The sequence below is a fragment of the Notamacropus eugenii genome, chromosome 5 (assembly GCF_028372415.1).
Source record: "Notamacropus eugenii isolate mMacEug1 chromosome 5, mMacEug1.pri_v2, whole genome shotgun sequence".
In the NCBI taxonomy this organism is placed as follows: domain Eukaryota; kingdom Metazoa; phylum Chordata; class Mammalia; order Diprotodontia; family Macropodidae; genus Notamacropus; species Notamacropus eugenii.
In genome coordinates, this window is record NC_092876.1 from 428,584,894 (window position 1) to 428,612,355 (window position 27,462).

General features: G+C 38.2%; 1 long non-coding RNA gene across 3 annotated transcripts in view; it reads left to right on the forward strand.

The window, feature by feature from the left end:
* The first annotated feature begins 311 nt into the window (after positions 1-311).
* LOC140507134 (uncharacterized) overlaps positions 312-27,462 on the forward strand; it is a 142,143-nt gene continuing 114,992 nt past the window's right edge. For all 3 annotated transcript variants that reach the window (XR_011968205.1, XR_011968204.1, XR_011968206.1), the window contains exons 1-2: positions 312-554; positions 2,839-2,942. This is a non-coding gene — a long non-coding RNA (uncharacterized lncRNA). The remainder of the gene's footprint in view (positions 555-2,838; positions 2,943-27,462) is intronic.

Consider the following 27,462-nt stretch of genomic DNA (forward strand, 5'->3'; position numbering starts at 1 on the left):
TTCTCCACTAAAGAGACACACTCTTTCCACTCCAATCAAAAGGAGGCAGAGCCAACCTTCAATTTATTTGAGGCTACGGAAGGCTCGGTCTTGAGAGAGGGAGAAAGAGAGCTGAGAGCCAAGGCTGGGTGGGGCGCCTCCGCCCTTCTCCTGGGTGCACAGCTGAGTGGGCGGGCAGGCGGGCTCTCGGGCTGGCAGCGGAGTGGTTGGTGGGCTCTGAATATTCTGCTACAAAGAAGGAGGGAGGGGAAGCGGTGGGTGGAGCAGGGCGGAAGCCCTGACAGGTGGGCCAGACAGCGTGTGCACACTGCCAGGGGAGGATGCTGCTGCGAGAGAGGAAAAGGGGGTGGGCAGTGGCGGGGCCAGCGCAGCGAAGGAAGGTGCCAGCGGAGGGGCAGGGCCCCGGAGCGCGGCGTTAGCAGGTTGTGTTGCGGGAAATCGCGGGCACGTTTGCTGTGTGTGTGCATCCTCTCCGCCCGTCTGGCAGGGAGCTGCACGCCTGAGCGCGCTGGAAGCTACGTACTGTACCTTGGTTCCTCCGCCAGGAAGAGAGGGTAGGTGCCAGGCGAGGAGAGGGTGGGAAGGGGATTACTGTGGGCAGGACCCGCCCGCTAGGTAGCTCACTTGGGCGGAGGAGGTGGAGGAGGAGGAGGACGAGGAGGAAGAGACAGGCTGCAGAAGCGCTCGCTAGGTTGCACAACGTGCAACTCTGGGCGCGACGGCGGTTGTGGCGTGGGGAGAGGGGCGCTTGCCCGGGGATCCTTTGGCCCTGAAGCTTAGAATGGAGTGGCAGCGGAAGAGAGCCCGAGAGGGGCTGCGGCAGGAGGCAGGCAGCCGGTGCTGGGGTGCCAGCCGGTCGGTGCTGGGGTGCCAGCCCGGTGTGCGCAGGTGGGCGACGCCGCGACGCCTCTCGGTTGTGCTGGGGCAGACTCTTTGGCTTGGCACCTTCCTTTCTTCCTTCTGTGTACGCGGTGTGCGCTCGGGCAGGTGTTCCAGCGGAGCTGGGGAGGTGTGCGGAGGAAGGAGCTGTTGAGAAACGTGCCTCCTACCCTTTTTAGGGCAAGCGGGGCCACCCACCCCAGGTTGCCTTTCCAGCGATTCTCCGATCTGAGGCGCCTCGGGGACAGCAATTTCAAAAGACGAAGTTTGGGGTGGTGCCCCACTTCCCAAACAACACTAACAGCCAGCTGCAGTCACCAAGTCCCATATAGTGTATCCAGGCTGAGAAGCGCCCTGATCTTGGGAGGGTACTACGGGCACTTTTTGGCTTTTGGGGGGAGGTCCGCCTGTGCCCACTTTGCCTGGCAGGTTTTACTTCTTTTTTTGGAAGGCGATGCCTTTTGTATTTGTAGTTGGATATAGTATGTATGTATGTATGTATGTATGTATGTATGTATGTATGTATGTATGTATGTGTGTGTGTGTATGTATGTAGGTATCAGTGTTGGACAATCGGGAAATAATTCCGAGTTTGGAAGGAAGTAGGGGTTGGGGTGGAGAGGAGAGAATTTATTGTAAAAATTTCTCTGTTGTGCCTTGAAATTTGACATATTTCAAAAGAGTAAGTTGTCACTGAAAAAGGGGACATCCTCTCCAGGGATGATGAAAGTGCTACTTTTCTAACTTGATAGATTTAGTTTTGATGGTATTAAGTGCAGTTTACATTTGTGTCTGCCTTAATTGCAACTTATGTTACTCCTTTATGAAGTAACAATTATGCACCTAGCTCACAGAGCTTGAATAGGGTTGCATCTCGATGGCCTTCCTCTGGAATTTCATGAGTAATAAATCCTTAACCAGAGACAGACTAAATAATGTGGAATATGTCCTTGCTTACCAGTTCCTTCTGATTTTTATACATTTACCTGCTCCCTGTTTCTCTAATAAAGTGGAACACACCTGTACTAAAATAGAATGGAACCACAGAAATGCTTAATTTCCGTGACTTAGTGAGTCTTTGGGGGTTGGGGAAAATTTTATGGTACTAGTTGGAATTAATTTGTTAACAGCCATTTTAAAATGATTTTGTCAATAATGGATGGATATGTTTTCAATTGTTACGAGATAATATTTCAAACCATCAAGAAAGTGATGTGATGGACATCTTAAATTTAAGTTGTGAAATGCCTTAAAACGTAAGCAAACAAGTTCTGTAAATGCAATTTTTTTATGTAGTTATTTTTAAGGTATCCAATTACTAATCTATAGCATGTTAGGAGGCTGAATATACCTTTTTTCAGTATGTCTGATTGAGCATTTTAATAAGCCAGTCTTCCATTTGTGGATAAAGTCACTTAACCTCTGTCTGCCTTAGCTTCCTCAGTTATAAAATGGGTATAATAAATAGCATCAATGGGTTTGTTGTCAGGATCAAATGAGTTATTTATAAAGCATTAAGGTGGTGCGGTGGACAGCGTGCCAAGCCTGGAGTCAGGAAGAACTCATCTTCCTAAGGTCAAGTCAGGCCTCAGACACTTACTGCCTATGTGACCCTGGGCAAGTCACTTAATCCTGTTTGCCTCAGCTGCAAACCACTCCAGCATCTCTGCCAAAAAAAGCCCAAATAGATTCACAAAAAGACAGGCATGACAGGACTGAATCAAGACTAAACAACAACGAAGGACAGTGCTTTGGCACATGAGGCACTTAATAAATAAATTATATAATATTTTAAACATATAATAATATTATATTATATATGACACATATAATAAATTAACAAATTCTCATTCCCATGATGGGAACTTTAATATCAGATTAGTTATTCTGCTATTTGTTATATAATTATCTAAAAATTCTAAAAGGATAATAGTTTTTTCTTCTCCTGTACGACTACAGGTGGCACTGTTGAAGTCGAGTAAAAGTTGCCAGAAGTTAACAGAAAATAAAAGAAAATAAGAGTGAAGACGTGTGATTAAGTGCAGCAACCTGAAAACCCACGGGTATGTAAAACAGTTAAATCAACCATCTGTGTTCTTATAATTGTATTCCTATTGTTATGAATACATTTGCTGTTTTATCAAAATTTTGAAATCTCTGTTCTGAAATTATGGTTTAAAGAAATATGAATCGTAGTATAGTGAAACCTAATTTGAGATAGTCTCAGATGATGAAAAAGATTCTTTCCTGTCGTAGGTTAGTAATTACTTAAATTAAACAATACCATTAAATTTCTTGGTTCCTTGCTTAATTAAGTGCATTGTTCCTTTGTTGTAACCATGTTGTCATTATTGTCATTATTTTTCTTTTAATGGAAATAGTTTTATATTTGTAGTGGCCAGTTTTTTTTTTAATTAGGAATCCATCAATTTTAATAAACATTTATTAAGCTACTATTTGCCAGTCACAGTGTTAATCATTGGGGATACAAAAAAGCAAGAAGCAATCCCTTCCCTCAAGGAGTTTACTATCCAATGGGGAGACAATATGCAAACGAATATATACAAAGCAGGCTACGTACGTGATAAATAGGAGATAATTAACAGAGGAAGGCACCGTGCTTAAGAGGAGTTGGGGATGTCTTCCTATAGAAGGTAGGACTTAATAGTTGGGACATGTAGGAGTAGTATTTGGAAAACCAAGTGAGAATTGTGCTTTAGAAAATCTCTTGGCATGCGAAACTACCGTTGTAAATATTTGCAAATATTGTTTAAACAATTTTAATAATTGTCAATGGAACATTTTCAACAAAATGGAGAAAGCTGTACTGTTCATGTACTTTTCTGTTTTTAATAAAAATATAAACTCTATAAAGACAATTTCCCTTAAGCTTTTATCTTCCCTGTTGTATTATGTTATTTTTCTTGTCATGTAGCTTTCCTACAAGCTCAAAAACAGGCTTTCATCCTACTCTAACCTTTCTAATGAAGCAATAAGGGAATAAGAAATAAACATTTATGTAGCACTATATTCTAGGCACTGTGCTAAAGGACAAAAATAGAAATATAATTAAATTCTAAAAATTAAATTGAAATTAAAAATTAAATTCTAAAAATTGAATAGAATTCATGTTCTTTGTTTTTTGTTAGTGTGACATAAAAGTACAGTTTTCAGATGTGACTTTTTAACCACAATTCAAGCGAACTCCAATTGGTCATCATCAGAATTCGTGTATTCATATCCTAAAATCTTCTATCGCCATAGTGAGAATGAGTCAGAAGATCTATTTCTGGCTGTCACTAATTTTCCAAGTAACTTTTTAGTGGGGGGTCAGTTTATCTTGATGAATTGTAGGTCTCCTATCTTAAAATGAGATATCTGGATATCTATATGAAAAAGCTACCAAAACATGAATTATATTCACAGTGAAAATCTATATTTGATGTTCTCAGAGGAAAAAAAATTTCTCCCATCCTGTCCTAATAATAGTAAGGGATAATTTGTTTTCCTAGGAAGACATAGAAAAAATAGTCTTTCTTTTAAGTCAAAAAGGGAGATAGAGCAGTCTGAGAACTTATTTGAATACTGAATTATATATGATAAGTTTATGGTGGAAAAATAATAGGTGCTTTGGAATATATTTTTAAGAAAGTTTTTCTTACTTTCTGCTTATTGCCAAAATAGAAGCTATTTGGAAGTACTAAAATATATGAAAGTCTATTTCAAATAAATGACTTGGCACCTAGATTTGTAGTGTTATTTATCACTGAGATTGGGGTGTAGGTAAAGGTAGATTGTATAAGGAAGACCTTCCAGACCTTGAATCATATTCTGAGTTTTGCACTGAAAATTTCTGGCCATTTTCATTGAAACTACGTAGTAGCTATTTTCCAAATACCTACTGTGCCTGTCTTCCCAAATCACCAAATGCTTGACTGGGCCCCCCTCTAGAGCTGAAAGAAACTCAGAGAAAAGCCAGAAATGTAATCATGGTGCTAGTGAGTGGGATTAATAAGTAGACATCTGATCATTCTGAATTTTCCTGTTCTTTTCCTGTTCTCAGTAGATACGGAATCCAGCATCTTTAACTGATGTACTTCTTCCTGAGATTATTCCAGTTTTAGCCCAGCCCCTATAAGTATGGGACTGGCAAAGATTAGATTGAGGTTTTGCTACTGATCTAAAGAAATCCAGTGTACTCCAGTCTGATTGAAAGAGCTCCAGGGGGACAGGTGATTCAGAAGTATTCTTACATATTCTGGATCAGGTGCAAAATGGCCCTAGGAGTCTCCAAATGAACATGGTGTCTATTATCTATCCTCCCCAAAGCAAATCAGATATGGCCTTATTCTCTTTAGGGTGCTGAAGTCAGGAATGTTGGATGCAGGTAGGTCCAACAGTATCACTCTCTTAGTTTAGGTTCAATATTGGGATAAAAATGAAGGACTCATACATTGTTGAACAGTTAACAAAAGGAGGTTTAATTTGCTGTGAACACAGCAAAGGTATGTAGCAAGGATACATTGGCCCTTAGCTTCTCTGGAGAAGTCCCCCACATGGAAGTGTCTTGTCTTCAGGGGATAATATGGTGAAGGATGTAGTAACTTACATGGTTTTCAGAAATCCACCAAGTCCAAGGACCTAGTTTTCCATGTGGCTGGGACTTTTTATCACCTTAGATGACCAGAAAATTCCATGGAGAAACTGAGACCAACCAGATCTCAGGGACAGCTTTGTTTTCTTTTCAGTAAAACCTTCCCATGTTTTGGGTGGGAGGAAAGAATACTGGCCCCATCACAGGGGGTGATGGAGGGAAAACTGACTGCTTCCCTTTGACTAGAAAGTAGGGAAATAATCCCTTGATTAGGGTGTGCTGAGAGTGTCAGGGAGAGAGGAGAGAAAAGAATGTCATCAGTACCTGTTTCTCTTTTTCTCCCCCAGACCTGCCACCTGGAAATCCCTGTGATTACTCATTAAGTAGCAGGGACTTTCCTACTGTGGGAAATCCCAAGTTTATTCTTCAGGGCAAGGAGGAATCTTTTGATATCTGTTCTATTCAGCAAATATTTATTATGTACTATAGGTAGAGTACTGTTTTAGGGAAAGATGGGGGGCCTGGGAGTTGAGAAACAGAGCATGGAAAGCTTTAAATCAGACTTGGGCACTTGCTGGGTTCCCATCTTAGTTATTAACGTTTACTCCTTACTATCTCTTGCCTTTCATGTCAATCTACTAATTTCACCTTTGCAACATCTCTCCAAAATGCCTCCTTCTCTTCTCTGACACTGTCACTACTCTGGTGACACTCTGGTTATCACCTAACACCTGGGTTGTTCCAATAATGTGCTTGTGGGTCAAGCCTCTATTCAGCCACCCAAGTAGTTTTCTTAGAGTGCAAATCTGACCATGTCACCCTACCTGCCCAAACTCCACTGCTACCCCACTTAGTAAACATCAATGGTTCCCTTTGCCTCTGGGACCATATATATAGAATCCTCTGTTTGGCATTCAAAGCTCTTCATAACCTAGCCCCAAAATGTACTCTTAGATCCAGTGATGCTGATAAACAACACGCTATGTCTCTCTAGGTACTGGCTGATCCCCATGCCTGCAATACTTTACCTCCTCTGCTCTGACTACTAACTTCCTCGGCTTCAAATCTCCCCCAAAATCCCATCTTCTAAAGGAAGTCTTTCCCAACCCTTCATTACAGTGCCTTCCCTCTCTCAAGTGTTTCCTTTTTATCCTGTATATAACTTGTCTCTACATATTTGCTTGTTGTCTCCCCCATTAGATTGTGAACTTCTTGAGGGAAGGGACTATATTGTGCCTCTTTTATATCCTCAGGGCTTAGCATAATGACTGGCACATAGTAGGCCCTTAATCTTTATTGACTGACTGACTGTACCTCTTCTCTGAGCTTAAGAGATTGTGATTTACCCAAGGCCACACAGTCGTCACCACCAAGTCTCAAACCCCCAAACCAGGGCTTGAACCCAAATCTCCCTGACTGAGGCTCACTCCTGTAGACTCTACTACTTTCTCATTTTAAAATATTATTTTAAAAATATTATCCTTATAATGTATATTTTTGGGTAAATAATTCTGATAAAAATGGGACACATCAAGTATCAGTTATTAATAGATTTTAAAATAAAATCTTGTTCTGTTTAGTTAGTAACAAGTGAAAGAGAAAGAAGAGAGGAGGAGAAAGAACAAGAAAGAGAGGGAGAGAGAAGAGAAAAAAACATAAAGAGTAAGAGAGAGAAAATAATGGAGAGGTAGAGAAGGAGGAAGAAAGGAAGGGAGAGAGAAAAGAGGAAGAGAAAAAAGATGAGAGAAAAAAGGAAGAGAGAAAAAGAGAAGACTGGGAGAGAGGAAGACAAGAAGAGACAAAGGAAGGGAGAGAAAGAAAAGAGGGAGAGAAAATGAGAGCAGAGAAAAAAGGAAGACAGGGGAAAGACGAGAGAAAAAAGGAAAGAGGAAGAGAGAAAGGGAGAGAGAAAAGAGAGAAAGGAGACAGAGAATGAGAGAAAGAAGAATGAGAGGGAGAGAGAGATCAGGAACTTTATGTAAATGCCGTGCTGGTAGCTGGATAACACTCCAACAGAAAGGTCCTTGACATTGTTGCTATGATAAAAATGGAGATGTGGTGTGGCGTAGAATGAATGTGCTGGAACACTTAGGTAACAGTCTCTGTCAAAAGTAACTAGTTACTAGTTATGTGACTAAGTAAGTCACAGCTCCTCTGAGCCTGCTTCTTCATCTACAAAATCGGGCTAATATTTGCATGTTTGCTTAGGTAATGTTCTTTGTAAACCTTAAAGCAGAGTATTAATGTGAGCTGTTTGTTAATAATACTAAAATGAAAGCTTGAGCTTTCCTTAACAAGGAAGGGAAATAGAGGAAGGGACTACAGACTTGTCCACAAGTTGTAAGGTCTTAAATAAAGAGGACAGGTCTGTTACTTTGACTTGGTGCCGTATTACATCAGATCAAAGCAGGGGACCAAAGATGTAACCATATTGTTCTTCAGAACAGAACTAAAAGATCACATGTAGGCATTTTCCTGTTTTAGGAAGTTATAACTGTACAGGAACTAAGAGCACACATATGCTAAGTGAATAAATTCAAAATGATGATGGTGAGGCTGTGTTATGTAGCTAGAGGTTAGGTGTCACCCTTTACTTTCAGTCATTTCTGTGTAATGATTTTTTTCACTTGTAATAATTCCTATGCTCTCAACAGGATTTAATCCTTAAATTTATCATGACAGTGCATTCATTCCGTCATCGACTTTCTTATCAATGGCATATGGTTAGAAGAGCTTAAGATACAGATTTTGGCACAGACTTTTTCTCTACACCTTCAAGAAACATTGAAGAGCTACTGTGTGATATGTGGAGCATCATGTCTGTCATGATGAGAGCAGCGGGTCTTTTAGAGCCTTTGCATCATATAATTGAATACGAACCACAGTGATAATAGTTAGCATTTGTATCAGTTTGCGAAGCTCTTTACAAATAATCTCATTTGATCCTCATGACACCCTTGGAAGATAAGGACTATTCATCTTCTCATTTTACAGATGAGGAAACTGAGACAGAAGCTGGATGACTTGTTCAGAGGCACAGAGCTAGTAAGTGTGTAAGGCTTGATTTGAACTCAGGTCTTCCCTGATTCCAGGTCTAGCCACCTAGGTACCTCTGAATAGACAATACGTTATACTGTCTTTTGAGTAATCCAGTGAATGATTTAGAAGTTTGTTGAATTACAAAAATAGCAACCATTGGCAGTAATTTTGACACTTGGGACCTGAGACTGCATGTTCACAAGGGCTGAGCCATAATTCCCAAGGGGTTAGAAAGGCTTTGCATCAGGGTGTTGACATCTGGGTTGGGGAAGGGTGGATATTTCACACGTTTGTGTGTGTGTGTGTGTGTGTGTGTGTGTGTGTGTGTGTGTGTGTGCACGCGCACACACATATATATACACTCACACACGTGTTTGTATGTATGTGTATATACATACATGTATATATACATACATATATACACATACCTACACATATGTATATATATGTATGTGCAGGAGAGAGGGGAGACAGACAGACACAACTAGTTCTGGGGCAACCTTCTCCTTACTCTCTACCATTTTGACCTTTATAACTTAAGGCAATGAGGTATAGCAGAAAAAACTCTGAAGAAGGAAGGAAGGGAAGGAGAATGGAAGGAAACAAGCATTTATTAAACACCTTCTGTATGCCAGGCACTATGCTAAGTACATTATAAATATCTTATTTGATCCTCACAACAACCCTGGGAAGTAGAAGCTATTATTATCCCCATTTTGCAATTGAAAGACTGAGATAGACAGATTAAGTGATTTGTCCAGGGTCACTCAACTAGTCAGTTGTCTGAGGCTGGATTTGAACTCAGGACTTCCTGACTGCAGACCAAGGGCTCTATCCACTGTGCCAACAGCTGACATTGTGGGAATCAGAGCTATCCTTTTCTCTCTTTATTCTTCTTTTTAAAACCTAGACCTGTATATACTGTGAATAGACTGGGAGAAGGATGGCCTCTGAAAGCTAGTGAGATGGTTTAGGAGGATGACAGACACTTGGAAAGCCCAGGGTGCTTTACAAGGAAAATAACTGAAGGGTAGAGAAGGATGTCTCATTTCCTTTTCTCCTGTGAGACATCTTGATAGCTTTTAAATCTGAAAATATAAATTAAAATGTTAAAGAAACAACTTGAACAGAATGTCAATTTTCCATTTTTAAAGTGTTATTTTTTTTTAATGTTTTTCTACAGAATTCCCTGAGTGCTTTTCTTTTTTTAAAACATCCAAGCTATAAGGACAGGAGTGGGGCAGGGATTGACGGAGGAAAGAGTAGGAGAAAAGTAGAGAGTCTTAATATACTAGGGTAAGCCAGGCAGAATATGGAGGTTGGACACACTAATGCTACTGGAGGGCATTTTTTGAATATTATTAAAAATAAGTGCTTTTCTAGGCATAGTGTCATGAGACATGATACACAGAATTTGACCCCAAAGGACATGGGTATTTTCTGTGACCTTACTCTGTACTATACTTCATTAAGTAATAGTCACTTGAGAACTTCCATGGGATTACTTCATAAGCAAAGGAAAACCGGTGGTTTGATTTTTAAAATTAGGATCTGGAAGAAACACTAAAATGTGTGAAGGAAGAGGAACATAAAGACTGGCCTTTCTAAATGTTGTGATTTTATCATTCCCATTGACCGATAACACAGCTCAAACCAAATATTTAAGTTAGAAAATAATGGACCATTAAAGTGATATGCCACTTGGAATTCTTGTTCTATTTGTACTACTAAATCTTTGACATTTGTAATGTAAACAACATTTTTGGGGTTTGCCAAATTAAAGGTTAGAACATTCTCTGGGAGGTGTATTGCTGCCTTATAAAGTACTTATTTTTCCTGCATTGATGCTAATCAAGGAATTCTTGGTGGTAGACAATTATGTAATAATTATAGGGATAGATTGGGTCTTTAATTTCACTGGTATGAGGAGATCCCTCTTGAAGAAACTTCTGTCACCAATGCAGGTCAGTACCTTTAATTGCCTGGGAGGGTGGGGGGTACCGAGAGGCTAAGAGACTTTCCCCAGGGTTCTAAAATCAATATATGGTAGAAGTGGGATGTGAATCCAGGTTTTTGCTAGAATTCTTTTCAATAGACTATGTTGCCTTTGTATATCATAAACTACATAATAGAAATATTTTCATTCAAGATGAAATGAAGGACCTTTGTTCAGTTTCCCCAAAGGAATGTCATTTAGTTTAAGATATTCTATTGTGCATTTTTATATTTACTTCTGTAGGAAAAATTGCTCTTTATTATTAACACATAACATAAGATTGGACTTCTTTCTAGGAAAGCAGATGCCTGCAAAGTGTTTTTTTTCTTTTCCCATCTTATGTTCGTTATAAAAGTTGTTTACTTGTGAAGGAACATAGGGCCCAATATGTAGAGACAAGAATTTCTCCATAAGTTTAATATTAAATCAATCAGTCAAGCAACATTTATTAAATACCTACTGTGTTTCAGGCATTGTGCTAAGGATACAAAAAGAGGTAAAAGACAGTCCCTGCCCTTGAGAGGCTCACAATCTGTTGGAAGCAACATGCAAACAAATATTAACAATTTACATACAGAATAAAAAAGAAATAATTAAAAGAGGAAAGTCACTAGAATTAAAAGAATTTGGGAACCTTCCTGTAAAAGGTGGGATTTTAATTGGGATGTAAAGGGAACCAAGGGGATTCAGGAGGCAGAGTATTCCAGGCATGGGGGACAGCCAGAGGAAATGCCAAGAGCTGAGAGATGGAATGTCTTGTGGGTATGTAAGAGAAATTTCAGGGACTTCCCAAGTGGGGCATATAGTTCATTTCTTTGAGTGTATGTATCTCAGCATAAGATATATAATCTGGCTTCACTTTAACAACTTGCAATATTTTTCGTTGCCTAATCTGTTGTTCTTATGGATTCTTTTCTTTAAGTATTAACAACATTATTCAATTTGATGAAAAAGTAAATTTTCATGGCAAACATTTGCTGATTTACTGTCCAGAAGAGGGAGAATGGTAATGACCTGATGATATGTTCTTCTTTACGATGCCGTTCCTGAATCCTTCTCGGTGTACACTATGATGGTTGGTTTCCCACAGTTTTACCTTGTATAGTTTTTCTGTAGGTAGACCTTGGTAATGCATTGATCTTTAAGTTCATTTTCTATTTCTTCTGTAATATAACGAGCTATGGCTCCATTTCTAAATGTTTTCTTCCCATTTTGTGTGAATAATCTGCTCAGAAGAATCCAAGTCATATTAGCAGACATTTCTGATGCCAACTGTATATTTAGAAATGAGAGAATGAAAAGCTTAGTATTTTTAAATGTTAAGCACTTATAAGCAATTTTTCTTTCTGTTTGAATTTTTAGTTCAAATTCTCTTCAAAATGCATAGATTTGAAAAATAAACACCTGATAATATTAGAACATAATTAGCTATGAGAACTCTGAGTCCCTTTGTTCCCTTAAATGTAAAATGAAGGGGTTGGGACTAAGATCACAGAGTCAGAGTTAGAAGGGACCTGAGATGTCATTGTAGTCTGCACCCCTCATTTTGTAGATGAGGAAATAGGCCCAATATGGTTAAGTAACTTGCCCAAAGTCACATATTTGAGATTTGAACTCAAATCCTTTTATTCTAAATCCAGAATTCTTTTCACTATACCACACTAATTAAAGTTCATTCCATATTCAAGATTTTGATTCCTCTCATCTTTAAGAGATTCATAATTAGAAAGGTATACTTATAGTTAAAACAAATGTTGTTGCCATTAACTTAAAAGAATAAAATACATTTTTAATTTGCATTAAACTTTATTTGTATAGTGATACTAAGTACAAAATATATCACTGACAAAAAAAAACAGCTGGACAGCAACTATGTAGTATTTTTCTCCCTAACTATAATCATCTGTTTAAGCTATTTAAGCATCTATCTAGAACTTCCTAGTTTAATACAGTCATTCCTGGGAATTCAATCAACAAGTGTACATTAAGAAACTACTCTGTGTTGGCCACTATTCTAGATGCTGGGGATACAGATAGAGTGTGAAACAATACTTTTTCATAAAGGGCTTACATTTGAATGAGGAAGACAAATATGTATATAGACAGTTCTTGCTTTACAAAAATTTCCACTTTACAAATTCAACTTTACATAAAGAATTATGAAAGAACTGTAAGTGAGGATCCTGAATGAGAATCTGATTGAACTGCTAGCTGCAAAGACTGCAGAAGAAAGGGAAGCTTCAGAACCCAAGGTCGAATCAAATAGATTCACAGTGAAATAGTTGAGAGAAGCAGTTCATCATTTGAGTGAATTTTTTTCTTGTATTGAAAAAAAAAATCGAAGTCATTCCCCAGCTGATAAATGGTCAAAGGTATGAACAGGCAGTTTTCAGAGGAAGGAATTAAAGCTATCTATAGTCATATGAAAAAATGCTCTAAATCACTGTTGATTAGAGAGATGCAAATCAAAACAATTCTGGGGAACCACATCACACCTATCAGATTGGCTAACATGTCAAAACAGAAAGGTAATAAATGTTGGAGAAGATGTGGGAGAGTTGGAACACTAATTCATTGTTGGTGGAGCTGTGAGTTGATTCAACCATTCTGGAGAGCAATTTGGCTACGCCCAAAGGGCTACAAAGATGTGCATACCCTTTGACCCAGCAATATCGCTTGTAGGACTGTATTCCCAAGAGATCATAAAAAGGGAAATGGTCCCACATGTACAAAAGTATTTATAGCAGCTCTCTTTGTAGTTGCCAAGAACTGGAAATCAAGGGGATGCCCATCAACTGGAACGGCTGATTAAATTGTGGTATATGAATGTAATGGAATACTATTGTCCTATAAGAAATGATGAATAGGAAGACTTCAGAGACACCTGGAAGGACATATGTGAACTCTGCTGAGTGAAAGGAGCAGAACCAGGAGATCATTGTACACAGTAATAACCACAGTGTGTGAGGGATTTCTCTGGTAGACTTAGCCCTTCACAGCAATCCAAGGACCTAAAACATTCCCAAAGGACTCTTGAAGCAAAATGCCTTCCACATCCAGAGAAAGAACTATGGAATTGGAAAGTAGAATGATGCAGAATATTTTCTCTAGTGTTATGTTTTCTTTTGTTTTGGTTTTTCTCATGGTTTCTCCCATTCATTTAAATTCTTTCATGCAACATGACTAATGTGAAAATGTGTTTAATAGGAATGCACGTGTAGAACCTATATAAGACTGCATGCCATCTTGGGGAGGGAAAAGAAGGGGAGGGAGGAGGAGAAAATCTAAGACTTATGGAAGTGATTGTAGAAAACAAGTAAATTAAAATTAAAAAATAAAAAATGAATCCAAATAATTACAAAAGTTCAAAAACTAGTTGAAGATGATATTGCTCACAATCCTCAGATATACAAGAAAAAAAGAGATTGACTGTCTATACATGTCTCAGTAGCTTGATAAAAAATGTTGCCCAGCCAGCCACCAGTGATAAAGGGTAGGTACAGTGGGTGGGGAAGGAGCAACATATCCCACACCTTTGTTAACTTTGGTGAACCAGTGTTGTGCATACTTCATCATTAATTTTACCTTTCTTTTAATAATTCTGTTTATTATGGTGATGTAATGTTTAATATGTCTGCATTTTAGTACATTTTGACTTGTGTAAAAGTATTATTTTGTGTGAGCTGCTAGGTGTTGCCACAGTGCATAGAGCACTGGGCTTGGAATTGGGAAGACTCATCTTTGTAGGTTCAAATATGGCCTCAGCACTTATTAGCTATGTGACCCTGGGCAAGTCACTTAACCCTGTTTGCCTCAGCTTCTTCATCTGTAAAATGAGCTGGAGAAGGAAATAGCAAACCACTCCAGTGTCTTTGCCAGAAAACCTCAAATGGGGTCACAAAGAGGACTGAAAAATGACTGAACAACAAAATTATTTTATATATTCCTTTGTTATGTAGGTTAAGTGAAATGGTTGGGTAGGGGTAAATTTGTGTTACATAAAAGTCACTTTACATAGTCTATGGAATGATCCACTTACATAAAGTGAGAACTGTCTGTATAAATATTTACAGAATCAATTTATAGAGCAAAATGCAAATAAATAAAAAATATAATTAAATACAGGGTATTTTGGGAAGGGATGGCACTAGCAGTTGAGGGAGCTGTCACCCAAAGGAATCAGAGTTAGATGAGGAGATAATACATTTCAGGGGGCCAGTTTGTCTCAGACTATAGGAAGAGGAGTGGCATATAGTATAGCAAGGTTGGGACTAAACCATGAAAGGGCTTTAAAAGTTAAAAAAAAAATTATTTTATCCTAAATGCAATTGAGATCCAATAGAGTTAGTTGACCTGATAAGGTCTGTGCTTAAGGAAAATCATGTTACCCACAGCGTGGAGGATGTGGTGACAGACTTGAGGGAGAAAGACTGCTTAAGAAGTCATTGCAAAAATCTAGGCAGGAGGTGACGAGCCCCTGAACTAAATTGTGAATAGAGGGGAAGAATTGCTGGATGCTCAAGAAAGAAAACTAAGAAGGAAGGAAGAAGAGAAAGGAAGAAAGGAGGGAAGAAAGGAAAGAAGGGGGAAGAAAAAGGAAGAAAAAAAGGATGAATTTGAATTTTACAAGTGTTCGTTTTGAATTTTGGAGCCAAAGGTCTAAAGTCAATGTTTCTAAGATACTAAAGGGTCTTTCCAAGGCTAATTTGATGACTATCTTTCACAGTAAACCACAAATTAGACTAATGACTTTTTTTAGAGAGTGCAAGTTTTAACATCCATAAAATATCGTGTATGCCTTTGTGATGGTGGACAGGAATGCTTGAAGAGATTTGGAATCATGTTTATTTTCTCCTACCCCTCCTGTCAAAAAAAAAAAAAAAGTAAGATATTTCACATGCACAGTGGATAGAACATTGGACCTAGAGTCAGGAAGATCTGAGTTCAAATCCCAGCTTCAGCCACTTAACCAGCTTTGTGACCCTGGGCAAATTACTTAACCTTCATCTGCTTCAATATTTTCATCTGTAAAATGGAATAATAATAGCTCCTATCTCCCAGGGTTTTTATGAGGATAAAGTTACACGATATTTATAAAGCATTTTCCATATCTTAAAGAACTACATAAATACTAGCTTTTATTTTTCAATTTAGAAACTAATATTAAGCTCTGGTAGGCTCTCGGATTACATAATAGTGTTTTTAAAACAGTTCCATATTTTAAGAGGTGACAGCTAGGTAAAGTCTGAAGTCAAGATGATCCAAGTTCAAATTCTGATTCATAAAACTTACTAGCTATGTAACCTTAGGTAAATGACTTAGCCTCTTTGCCTCAGTTTCCATTTTTTCCTTTTTTCTGCATGAAGCAGATAATAATAGCATCTACCTGCCAGGATTGTTGTGATATCAAGCGCGATAAGATTTGTAAAGCGCTTAGCACTGTGCCTGATATATAACAGATGCTACGTAAATGCTAGCCATCATCATCATCATCTTCTTCTTCATCATCATCATCACCATTATCCTACAGCACTGGTGTTCCATTCTAAGCTTTATGTAGTGATAGTTCCAAGCCTGGTTATGGTCTCACATCCCAGGGTAGTAGGATTCCTTAGACATACATGAAATTGGGGGATATAGAGGACTTGTGAAACTAGAAGGCTCAAGATAAATATTTTAAGGGGTCATATATTTTATACTTTTGCTTCCTTTATTATTTTACTTCAAACTAGTGCCTACCCCTCCAATCCTTGTACAATCTGTAAACAGCCCAAACTGTTGTAAAATGCTTGTTTAACTGTCTTCAAGAAATGAAATCATTGCTTTAGAAATCCAAGTGCCATTTAGGTAAGTAGTCAATTAAAACCCATTTCACTAAATTCTCGCTTTAAATGAAATTTCTGGCCATTACGATTGTTCATATGTATAACCTAATAAGCTTAGAAATTGGAATGGAATTGTTACATTCGTCTTATTTGTCCCTGAAACATGAATCCTATCTACAGTATCTCTGACAGCAGGTCACACTATGTCTCGAACTATAAGCCATTCGACTTTTGGACAGCTCTAGAATTTTTTAGAGAGCTAGCCTTGAAGTCAGGAAGACTTGCATTCATGCTCTGTCTGTGTGTGTGACCACAACCAAGTTGCTTAAACTCTTTAGGTTTTAGGCAACTCTTCAAGGCAATGGAAGGAACCATCCTGCATTTGTAAAGGGAGTTTGCTTACCAGAAAATTACTACCCCTGTGAAATCAGAGCTCCTTATGACAGCTAGGTGGGTGCAATGGTTAGAGTTCTGGACCTAAAGTCAGAAAAAAATGAGTTGAAATTTACTCTCAGACACTTATTGTGTGACTCTAGGTCACTCTGGGTAAATCACTTAACCTCTGTCTGCCACAGTTTCCTCATCTGTAAAATGGGGATAATAATAGCCCCCTACCTCACAGGATTGTTGGATGATAAGATAATATTTGTAAAGCACTTTGTAAACCTTAAAGTGCTACGTAAATGCTATCAGCTATTATTAACCCTATCTAGAATTTTAGTAGGAATTTACTTCAGGCTCTCTATATTTTATATAATTTGAACTATCCCCCTTCTTTTCTCTTTGAAAAATTGGAACCACTTTTTAATGTCCCTTCTTTCTTTACTTCTACCAGCTTCTACTTTATTTTTTAAAAATAATTTTTATTCAATTATTTATTAAATTCCTCTTCCTCATTTTTCTAGTCTTATGTTGGATGGAGTTCAGAGAAAGACAATGCTGGGACAAATTGCTATTCCACTAATGTATTTTTATGGTTAATCTTCTGACTATGGCTCAGATGGGCAGCGATTGTGTTTTGTGGTTAGATAAAAAAAATTGGGATGTAAAGGTAATCTTCTGCAGATTCAGTGAAAGCATTTTCAAGGCAATCTTGGTAGCCAACAGCAACACCACCTGAATTTCTTGTAGGAATTTCAAATTGAGTACGTCCCAAATGGAATTGTGAGCACATGAATGAGCTAGAAGACAACCAACTACAATCCTTTTGGTTAAGGTAGAGAGAAGCCCATCAGACTTATCTTAGGACCCTACAGTGTGCCCTGTGGCTGTTCTATTCTTATGAATTCGACGCCTTTCCTGCTTCCTAATAAATAAACTTTTATATATGTTGCTTCCCCAATTAGAGTGTGAGTACCTTGAAGATAGGAACATTATCACATTTTCAGTCTGTATCTTGAGGACTTAATACCACAGTGTTGGGCACATAAGTAAGCACTTAATTATTTTTCATGCATTCCATAGCTTTTAAAATATGAATTAACCAATGAGCTTCAAGTTCTTCAACCATGTTACTCTTTTAAGACACCTTTCCCAACCTGTACCCCACTCCCTGCCTCCTCTTTGGAATTGTGACTCTTACCATCAGAATGTTATTCTTGATGCTTCTTATCCCACTTGAGGTAATTTACTTTTTAGAATCTCATGGGATCCTAGCTATTCCAGTTTTGAACTCTTTTTTACTTGATATTTAGGGGTCATATCACACTACGCCTGATATTTCCTTTTTTATTTTAAATTCTTAAGGTAAACTCTATGTCTTCTCAGGCTCCCATCATTTTTAATTCACCAGTCAACCCTCCCTTATTACTTAAAATAAGATCCAGATGGATTCTGCCTTTCCAGCCTTCTTACACATTGTAATTCTGTAGTCGTGCCATAGTGGTCAACACATACATGCCAAGGAATTTTAAAGTACCACACATGATAGCGGTTTTCCTTGACATCATTGTGATAGCAGTATAGTTTAAGCAGAGCACAGTTTTCCATGTAAATATCAACTGCCATAGTGTGCTCACTATAGTTGTCTCTTTTTGTATATTTAAAATATGTGAATAAGCTGTTAAGTGCAAAACTAAGTCAAAAGCTTTATGACAATAAAGGTGGCATAAATTTTATGGCATTTTGGGGTGACTTGTTCATAATTACTGAATCATAATGAGTTGCTTTTTAATACCCCAGAGATCTGGGGGGAATAGCATTTGGTTGTATCCCATTTCTGTGACTGGGTACTGACTGTCTCTCCCTTCTCACCTCTGCTTCATAGAATCCCTGTACTGCTTCAAAATTCAGCTCAAAAATTAGCTTTTCCTGGAGGCTTTTCCCTTCTTGGAGATTACTTTCCATCTACTCTGTGTGTATCTTGTATGTGCCTGTTTATATATGTTATCAACTTCACTAGAATGTAAGTTTCTTGAAGAACAGGATTGTTTTTCCTTTTTTTCTATCCTAAACACTTAGTATAATGCCTGTCACATAGCAACCCTTGAATAAATCCTCATTAATTGATTCTTAAAAGTGAAATTATTAGTGAGTCAGATTAAAGATTTATCAATTGCTCTAGTTTTAATAGAGAAATACCTCTTAATTGATGTCTGAATAGTTGAAATCTCCCAACATAATCGCATTCTGTATCTATGTTAGCTTTGTGATTTTCATCTGAAATTTCCCTTCTCGTTCCACTAGTGATCTTCATGACTTCCTGTTGCTTTCCCCCTCTCTTTCTCATTTCCTTGGTTTCATCCAAATGTTGACAATCATTTTCCCCTTCCCAAAGTTTATGGATTTCCACATATCAGTTCATCATGCTACTCCAGATCCATTTCTGTATTTGGTTGCCGTTGGGACAGAAGACAGAGAAAATGATCATGAAAACATTTCTTAAGTTGTTTTTTTTCTCCAAAGTAAAGGACATATAAAAATATAATAAAGTAAAAATAGCAGTAGGGGAAAATAGTAGTGACTTGGCAAAACTTGCATATCAGGATCCGGGACTGTCATTGTATTTGACGCATTATAAATGGTTAGCCAACCCTCTCTTTTCTTTGAACTTCTATTGCATGTGATTAATATTATAAAATTTGTCACAATTATATATGACATTCTCTGCTTGTTTAATGTGTTAATATTACCTCTCTCTCACTAAGAGATTATAAGCTTCAACAAGGGAAGGAGAATATCTAATACATTTTTTTCTCCTCTAGTGCCTAATACCATGCTGGTCACACAGTATGTGCTCACTAAATGCTTCTTTTTGTGTTTAATTATGGAAACCTTAAGAGTTTAATTGTTTTTGACACTTTTTTGTCATTTATCTTAAATCTCTAATTATACAAAGATAAAAACTTTTAAGGAAAAATATTGAATCTATCAGTCAACAATCTATCAATCACATAGAGAAAAGTAATGAAATTTGAAGAGACTATGAATGCTATCTGTTCCTCTTTGAATATGTAATTTCATCCAATTGCCTTCCAGAAGGCATTTATTTTATAAAGTGAAATACACCTTTAAATGACACTTTTTGTAAAAGGTATCTTCAGACACATGTCAAAATCATTTGAGTGTTCTTTAAAGGATGTAACCATAGTAGCCCAGATAGGTTAGAGCTGGAAGAGACTTTTTAAGTTATCTATCTAGTTCAAGCCTCTTGTTTTACAAGTGAAGAAACTGGAAAAAAAAACTGGTTAAATAATTTGCAAATGGTCACACAGATTATAAATGGTGGAACTCATATCTGAAGCTCTGTTTTCTTACTCCATATCCAACAGTCCTGCCACTTTATTCTGCTTTATGAAGAGCAGAATGATCCTCTGATTACTAATATCAAATGAGATACAAATTGGGGCCAATGTTGTCAGCTAGGTGGCCCAATGGAGAGAGTTTTGGGCCTGCAGTCAAGAAGACCTGAGTTCAAATCCAGTCACAGACATTTTAGCTGTGTGATCCTGGGTAACTGTTTGCTTCTGTTTCCTCACATGGAGAACGGGGATAAAAACAGCATCTGCTTTACAGGGTTGTTGGCAGGATCAAGAGATATTTGTAAAGTGCTTCACGTAATGCCGTGCTATATAAATACTTATTCCTTTCCTTCTTTTCCCCTTCTCAAAAGAGATATTTGGCACTTTCACGAAGGAAATCTGGCACAGAGTTCAAATTGAAGAGTGATTGCCAAAAGGTGGTGAGGTCCTCCAGATCCTCCTGTCTTAGAATGACATTGTGTGAATCCCATCATACTTTGGGATGTTGCACAGCCTCCTAAGTGAAAGTTCTAATCACTGAGTTTACTCTATCCACATAGGAAAAACTAAGTGGATGAAAAATGTCTATCATTCTGGCTATGACATATAACTGGACTAATGACCCATACAGATTGTCTTCAACTAGAAATGGACACCTTCTCTGTAATTTGTCATCATAGACTTGTCTCTTGCTCATGGTTATGCAGCTAGAATATGTCAGAGGCAGGATCTGATTCTAAGATTGGCCTTCTATCAACTATGCCATAATGCTTCTCTTGTTTTCATATGTCTACTCAAATATGTGATCTATTATTACTTTCTCATTAATATCTTGAGTTGATTAAATAATCGTGATGTTATAAGTAATTTGTGTTTGTTTTGAACAAAGATTAATTTTTAAGGAATTTATAAAGTAAGTTAAACCAATTAAAATATGTATTCGTATGAGGGCATTTTAGATATCTGGCACAACTTAGTTAAACAATAATATGTAAGTAGTTCACTTCTTGAATGCCTAAAAAGCCCATGACCATGGATATTATGTAACCTAAGTCAGTTCTGCCAAGAAGGATTATTTCTGTGAAAAGAACTACAGTCCCAAAAGCAACCACCATTTAACTGCTAGTATTGATTTCATGCATAGGTGTTAGAAAACAAGTAAAGAGAGAAAAAGTATACTTCTCTGTGTTTAAAAAGAAGGTGTTTCTGTGGCACCTAGTGATTTCTGAGGGCCATTTTGAAATATGAGGATAAGTGTCATTTGGATCTTTTATACTCTGTTTATTTGCCATGAGTCACATTGAGCAATTATAACTCTGTCATCTGATGGGGATCTCCTGTAGTGCCATAGACTTACACCAAATTCATTTGAAAGAAAAGGAAAAACAAGATTAACTAACTCTTCTCACTGAGTTGACTATTTTGCCATTTGCAAGTGGGGGAAACAACTTCCCTTAGAGTGTTTCTGCAGGAGTTTGGGGAGTGAGAGGGGTTCCATAGTCATTAGTATAAGTTTTGGAAGAGAAATAGGGATCTGTTTTCTTGAATATGGATTTGCCTCCAGATTTGGCACAAATCAGAGCATTTAGAAGTGTAGCTATTATCATATGGACACAGAAAAATTGGTGAATCAGATGCTGACATAATAATTTTAGTCACAGTCAACACGCATTTATTAAGAATTTACTATATGCCCAGGTACTGTGCTAAGTTCTGAAAATGAAAAGAAAGGCACAAAAAAGCAGTCCCTCTTCTCAAAGAGCTACCAGTCTAGTGGGGAAGAGAACATGAGAACAATTATATGTGCAAACAGCATCTGTAGGATAAATTGTCAATAATCAGTATGGAGAAAGTGCTTATATTAAAGGGGATTTGGGGAATTTTAGGTGAAACTTGAAAGAAGCCAGAGAAGCCAAGAGGCAGAGATGAGGAGAGAGAAAATTCCAGGTGTGAGGGACAGCCAATGAAAATTCCCAGAGTCTGGAGATGGCGTGTCTTGTATGAGGGACAGTATGAAGGCCAATGTCATTGGATCAAAGAGTACATTGTGGGGAAGCTTATAAGGTATGAGAAAATTAGACAGGTAGGATTGAACCTTATGAAGGGTTTTGAAAATCAAGCAGAAAATTTTGCATTTGATCCTGTAGGTGTCAGAGGATGATGTGGTAGAACCTGAACTTTAGGAAGATTGGTTTGACAGTTGAGTGGACAGAAGATGGAATGGAGTGGGGAGAGATGAAGCAGGAGACCAGCCAGCAGGCTATTGCAGTAGTCTAGGCATGAGGTGATGAGGGCTGGAATCAGGGTGGTAGAAGCATCAGAGGGAAGAAAGAGGTATATGCAAGAGATGTTGCAAAAGTAAAATCTAAAGGACTTAACATCAGATTAGATGTGAAGGATGAGAAAGAGTGAGGAAGTGAGGATGCTATTATATAAGGGTCATGAGCCTGGTTTGACTGGGAAGCTCACGGTGTTTTTGACAGATACAGGGAAATTCAGAAAGGGGAGGGATTTTGAGGAAAGATAATGAGTTCAGTCTTAGACGTGTTGAGTTTAACATGTCTATGAAACATTTAGTTCCATCTATCCAAAAGGCAGTTGGTGATGCCATTCTGGCGGTTGAGAGAGAGAGAGAACTCAGAATTTTGTCAGCATAGAGATGGTATTTGAATCCATGGAAACTGATGAGATCACCAAGCAAAAGAGTATAGACAAAAAAGAGAAGGAGGACCCAGGACAGAGTCTTGGAGGACTCCCATGGTAAACAAGTAAGACCTGACTGAAGGTCCAGTAAAGGAGGCTTAAGAAGAAGAAGTAAGAGAGGTATGAGGAAAGCCAGAATAATGTCATGGAAGTTAACGTCTGTGGAGAGGTCAAAAAAGATGAGAATTGACAGAAATCTATGAGCTTTGGCAAGCTCATGGTTTGGAGATTTTAGTTGAGTGATGAGGTCAGAATTGAGATTGTAGATAATTAAAAAGAGAATTAGAGGAGTGGAGGCATTGGTTGTGGAAGGCCTTGTCAAGTTGTTTAGCTACAAAAGGAAAGAGAGATCTCAGAGGATAGCTCTCAGGCTTGGACAGATCAAATGAGGATTTTTTTTAAGATGGTAGAGATATGACCATGTTTACATGAAGTAAGATGAAAGTAGTAGACAGGGAGAGATTCAAGGAAAAAAATTTGAGAGAGATTCAAAATCAAGAGATTCAAGTCAGTCAGGATGATAGAGGGAACAAACAGTCTTCTGGAGAAGAAGATAGAATGGTATCACTTGTGCATGTAGAGGGGTTTGCCTTGGCAAAGAGAAGGATCATCTCTTCATGTGGAAAGGAATATGAGTAATGTAAGATGAGAAGGGGAGAAAAAGGAGCTCACCATAAATAATCTTCATTTTTTCAGTAGAATATGAGGGAATGTTTTCAGCTGAGGAGGTGAGGGGAAGAGGAGTTATGGAAGGCTCAAAGGGGGATGAAAAGTTCCAGAAGTGATTGAGGCAGAGAGTTGACTAGGAAGATATTTAAAAATTGCCTTGCTTCAGTGAGGGTCCAGTTGAGGCCCTCAATACATTGAGGGCCTCAAATGTATTGAATATACATTTGTAGCAGCCCCAGGTAGCACAGTTTTGTGATTTTTTCCAGATGCTTTTGGCAGCATGTGAGTAGGAACAAAGACGGTGAACTGGGGGATAACAGAGAGCTGAGATTTGACAGGATAAGATTGGTGATAGAGTAAAGGAGCAAGTAACTCTTGAGAAGAGAACAAGGTAGAGTTGAATTGATTTGTTAAGGGGTCAAGATGAAGAAATTACAAGAGTGTAGCCAGTGCAGGGGTGATGGTCTGGGAAGGAACTGAGAGGTTGAGGGATTAGCTGTCCCACTGAGGACAAAGTACAGGGTTTGGGGTTGCAAGGCAGAGGGGGAAGTCCAATAATTATAAATTGTGATCAGATAATTAGGTTGAATATTTATTAGGTCTAATATACACTAGAACCTCAGTACTCATGGTATAGGTTTGCTTTAGAGGTAAGACTAGTGGATACTGAGGTAATCAAAGTGCTTCAATAATTAAGTTACCTTGGATGATGATCATATAAATGCCTAATGTCAGTTCTATTCTTTAGTGATAAGTGTTCTAGTACCTGAGCCTTAGTCACGGGCAAATGAAAACATTGTGGAACATCTTATTTTGTGAGTTTTGCCTTGGTTTTTAATGAACCTTATTGTGTCTTCCCTAAAACCTGTTGATATGTTCGTAGTGGTGGACCTGAGCCCTGTTCAGGTTCAGTTTTGGTATGAAATGAATATGCCATTAAACAGTTAACAAAAGGTTTACTTAGCCCAAACATAGCAAGAGTATGAAATCAGGTTGTAAAGGCACATACCTTTTATAGCAGATCCTTCCCCTCTTTCTTCTGTCTGTATAGAAATGTCTCTGCGTCAGCATGGCAGGATGTGGTGACTTTCAAGGTCTTCAGATATCCACCAAGGTGGAGGGGCCCCAACTCTTATGGCTGGGACTTGTTTTGCCCTTAGGTGATTAGGAAGTGGTATCAAGAGAGGCAAGGGTCAACCAGGTCCCTGGGACAGCTTTGTAGTCTTTTAGGGAAAACTAATCCCAGTTGGAGGGTTTGATAGATACTGGTCCTAGCACATTATCCCTCCACACTTCCCTGCTTATCTTTAGTCTACTACCCTCCTTCTAGTCAAACAAATTAGCCCTTTTACAGTCAACTTTGATTATTTTTCCCCTCGCTCACCACTTCCCCTGTTCCATAGACAATCAATTGCCAAATCTGTTGATTCTACCTTTTATAATATCTCCCTCCCATCTCCCTTTCTTTTTGGTCACAGGGAATCACCCTCGTTCACACTCTCATCATTTCTCACCAGAACTATTTCAGTAGACTTTTAGCTGGTCCTTGTGCTTCCATTCTCCAACATTCCTACAACATAGAGCTGACCATGTCACTTCCAAAGATATAAATTCCTCCATTTAGTGTTTAAAACCTCAAAAACTGACCTCCCTCTCCGTTTCTAGACTCATGCTTTAGTTTGGTTCCAGATTTTTCCTGAATGTGACGTTCCTTCTCCTGTCTATGTACTTTAAACAAAATGGCCCCATGCCTAGGATGTGCTCCTTGTTCACCATCCTTCTCGTGTGCACCACAGACCTCTGCTGATTTTTCTCTGCTCTTCCCCCCCCCATTTTTCCTGCTCCTTCAAGCTATTACTAGGTCAGCTTTGTACTCCTTGGAGCTACTTTGTAGTTATTTACATTTCTATATTCCTATGCATATACGTATATGTATAGATATGGATATGGATATAATATTCGTTTATTTAGCATCCTATTTGTATATTTAATTGTTTAGTTTTTCTAGTTGTGTCCAATTCTTTGTGACCCCAGTTGGGTTTTATTGGCAAAGATACTGGAGTGGTTTACCATTTCCTTCTCCAGCTCATTTTGCAGATGAGGAAACTGAGGCAAACCGGGTTAAGTGACTTGTCCAGAGTCACAGGGCCAGTAAGTGTCTGAGGCTTCATTTGAATTTAGGAGGATGTCTTCCTGACTCCAGGCCCAGGGCTTTATCCATTACTCCACCTAACTGCCCTGCGTGTGTATACATATATATGTATATGTGTGTTTATATGGTATTTTACTTATTTCCCCCTACCTCACCCCAGAAGATTGTATGCATCTTGAAGGCAGACTTTTGTTTAATCCCCGTAGAACTGTGCCCTCCCTTTAATGAATATTTGCTGACTTGAATACTGACCAGATTATCTCAATTACATGCTTCATAGTAATAGGAATAATAAAAGCTAACATTTATATAGAGCCTCCTAAGTGTCAGGCACTGTGCTAAGTGCTTTATACTCTCTTTTTTATTTTCACAACAATCTTTATCCCCATTTGACAGCTGAAGAAACTTGAGTCTGACAAAAGTTAAATGACTTGCCCAAAGTCATACAGCTAGTAAGTATAGGACGCTGCATTTGAAGTCAGGTCTTCCTGATGGCAGACTCAGTGCTCTATCCACTGTACCACTTTGCCGCATGAGGAGAAAAAGGATTCTGATCATATGAGCACGAAAGACTGCCAAAATGATTTTTATAAAGTTCAAGTCTCACCCTATTATTCTCTTTCTCAAAAAACTTCAGAGTTATCTGTTAACTTCAAGGATCAACTATTCTCTTGGGCATTTAAAGCCCTTTACAGCCATACTAAGCCTACCTTTCCAGTCTTGCTCCGCTTTCAGTATCCATTTCTCATCCACATTCCTCATCCACCATCTTCCACCTCCACACCTTTGCATTGCTTGTGCCTTCCTCTTATGCCTCCGTATCACACTATTTTATTTATCATAAGACAAAAGCAACATATGACATAGGTGGTAGGGAATTGACCTATAATATCTATGATAATATCTGTATAATATATGATAATATATATAATATAATATATTGATATCCATATAATATAACAATATATAATGTAATAATAATATATGACATCTATATAATATGTATATATAGAAGATATGTATAATATAATACCTATATAATATAATATATCTGATAATTGGATCATAGATTTAGAGCCACAAGAGATATTTAGAGGCTATTCTTTCCCTCTTCCCATTTTTTAGATGATAAAACAGAGATACAAAAAAGTCTAGTGACTTGGCCAGGTTTTTTTTTTAACTTGTAAGGGAATCTGAGGCAGAATTTGAACCCAGGTCCTCATGATTCCAAGTCCAGTGCTCCATGTACAATACTACCCTATGCTCCCTCTCTGCTCGAGCCCTGCCTTTGAGCCATATTGCCTGTGTGACTCTGGGTAAGTCCTTTGACTTCTCAGTGGGGGTGGGGGGAGAATTTCTAAGACTATGCGATTACTGAGAAGATACCAACCTTCGTTAGTTGAGTCTTCTTGAATTAAATGCATCAAACCTGGTCTTTGTCAATAACTACAAGTACCATGTTTCACTGTATCTACGGTGCCTAGCACAGCACCTCCGATAGCATAGGCTATTGTTGATTGATTTCAAAAATATGATGGAATTTCTGGTCTTGCATTTCGTACCTTGTAAAATCAACCTGAGTCTCTGCTTTCATCTGCTAAAACCCATGATCAGTGCATAAAGCGTTACTTTAAACATCACCCAGAAAAGAACAATTTGCGCTTTGAATCTAAGTATAAAACAGGTAATTCTTGCTTCACTCTTTGGTGGGAACTTATTTATACTTTAAATAAACATGTGAAAGAATGTTCTCTAGGCCATTGGGTTATATGCTGTGTCTTGGAATTCTTAAAGTGTGATCTGAATATGAGCTATTAGGTTATTATTTAACTGGAATGGCTCTCTGATGACAAATCTTGCTTTGG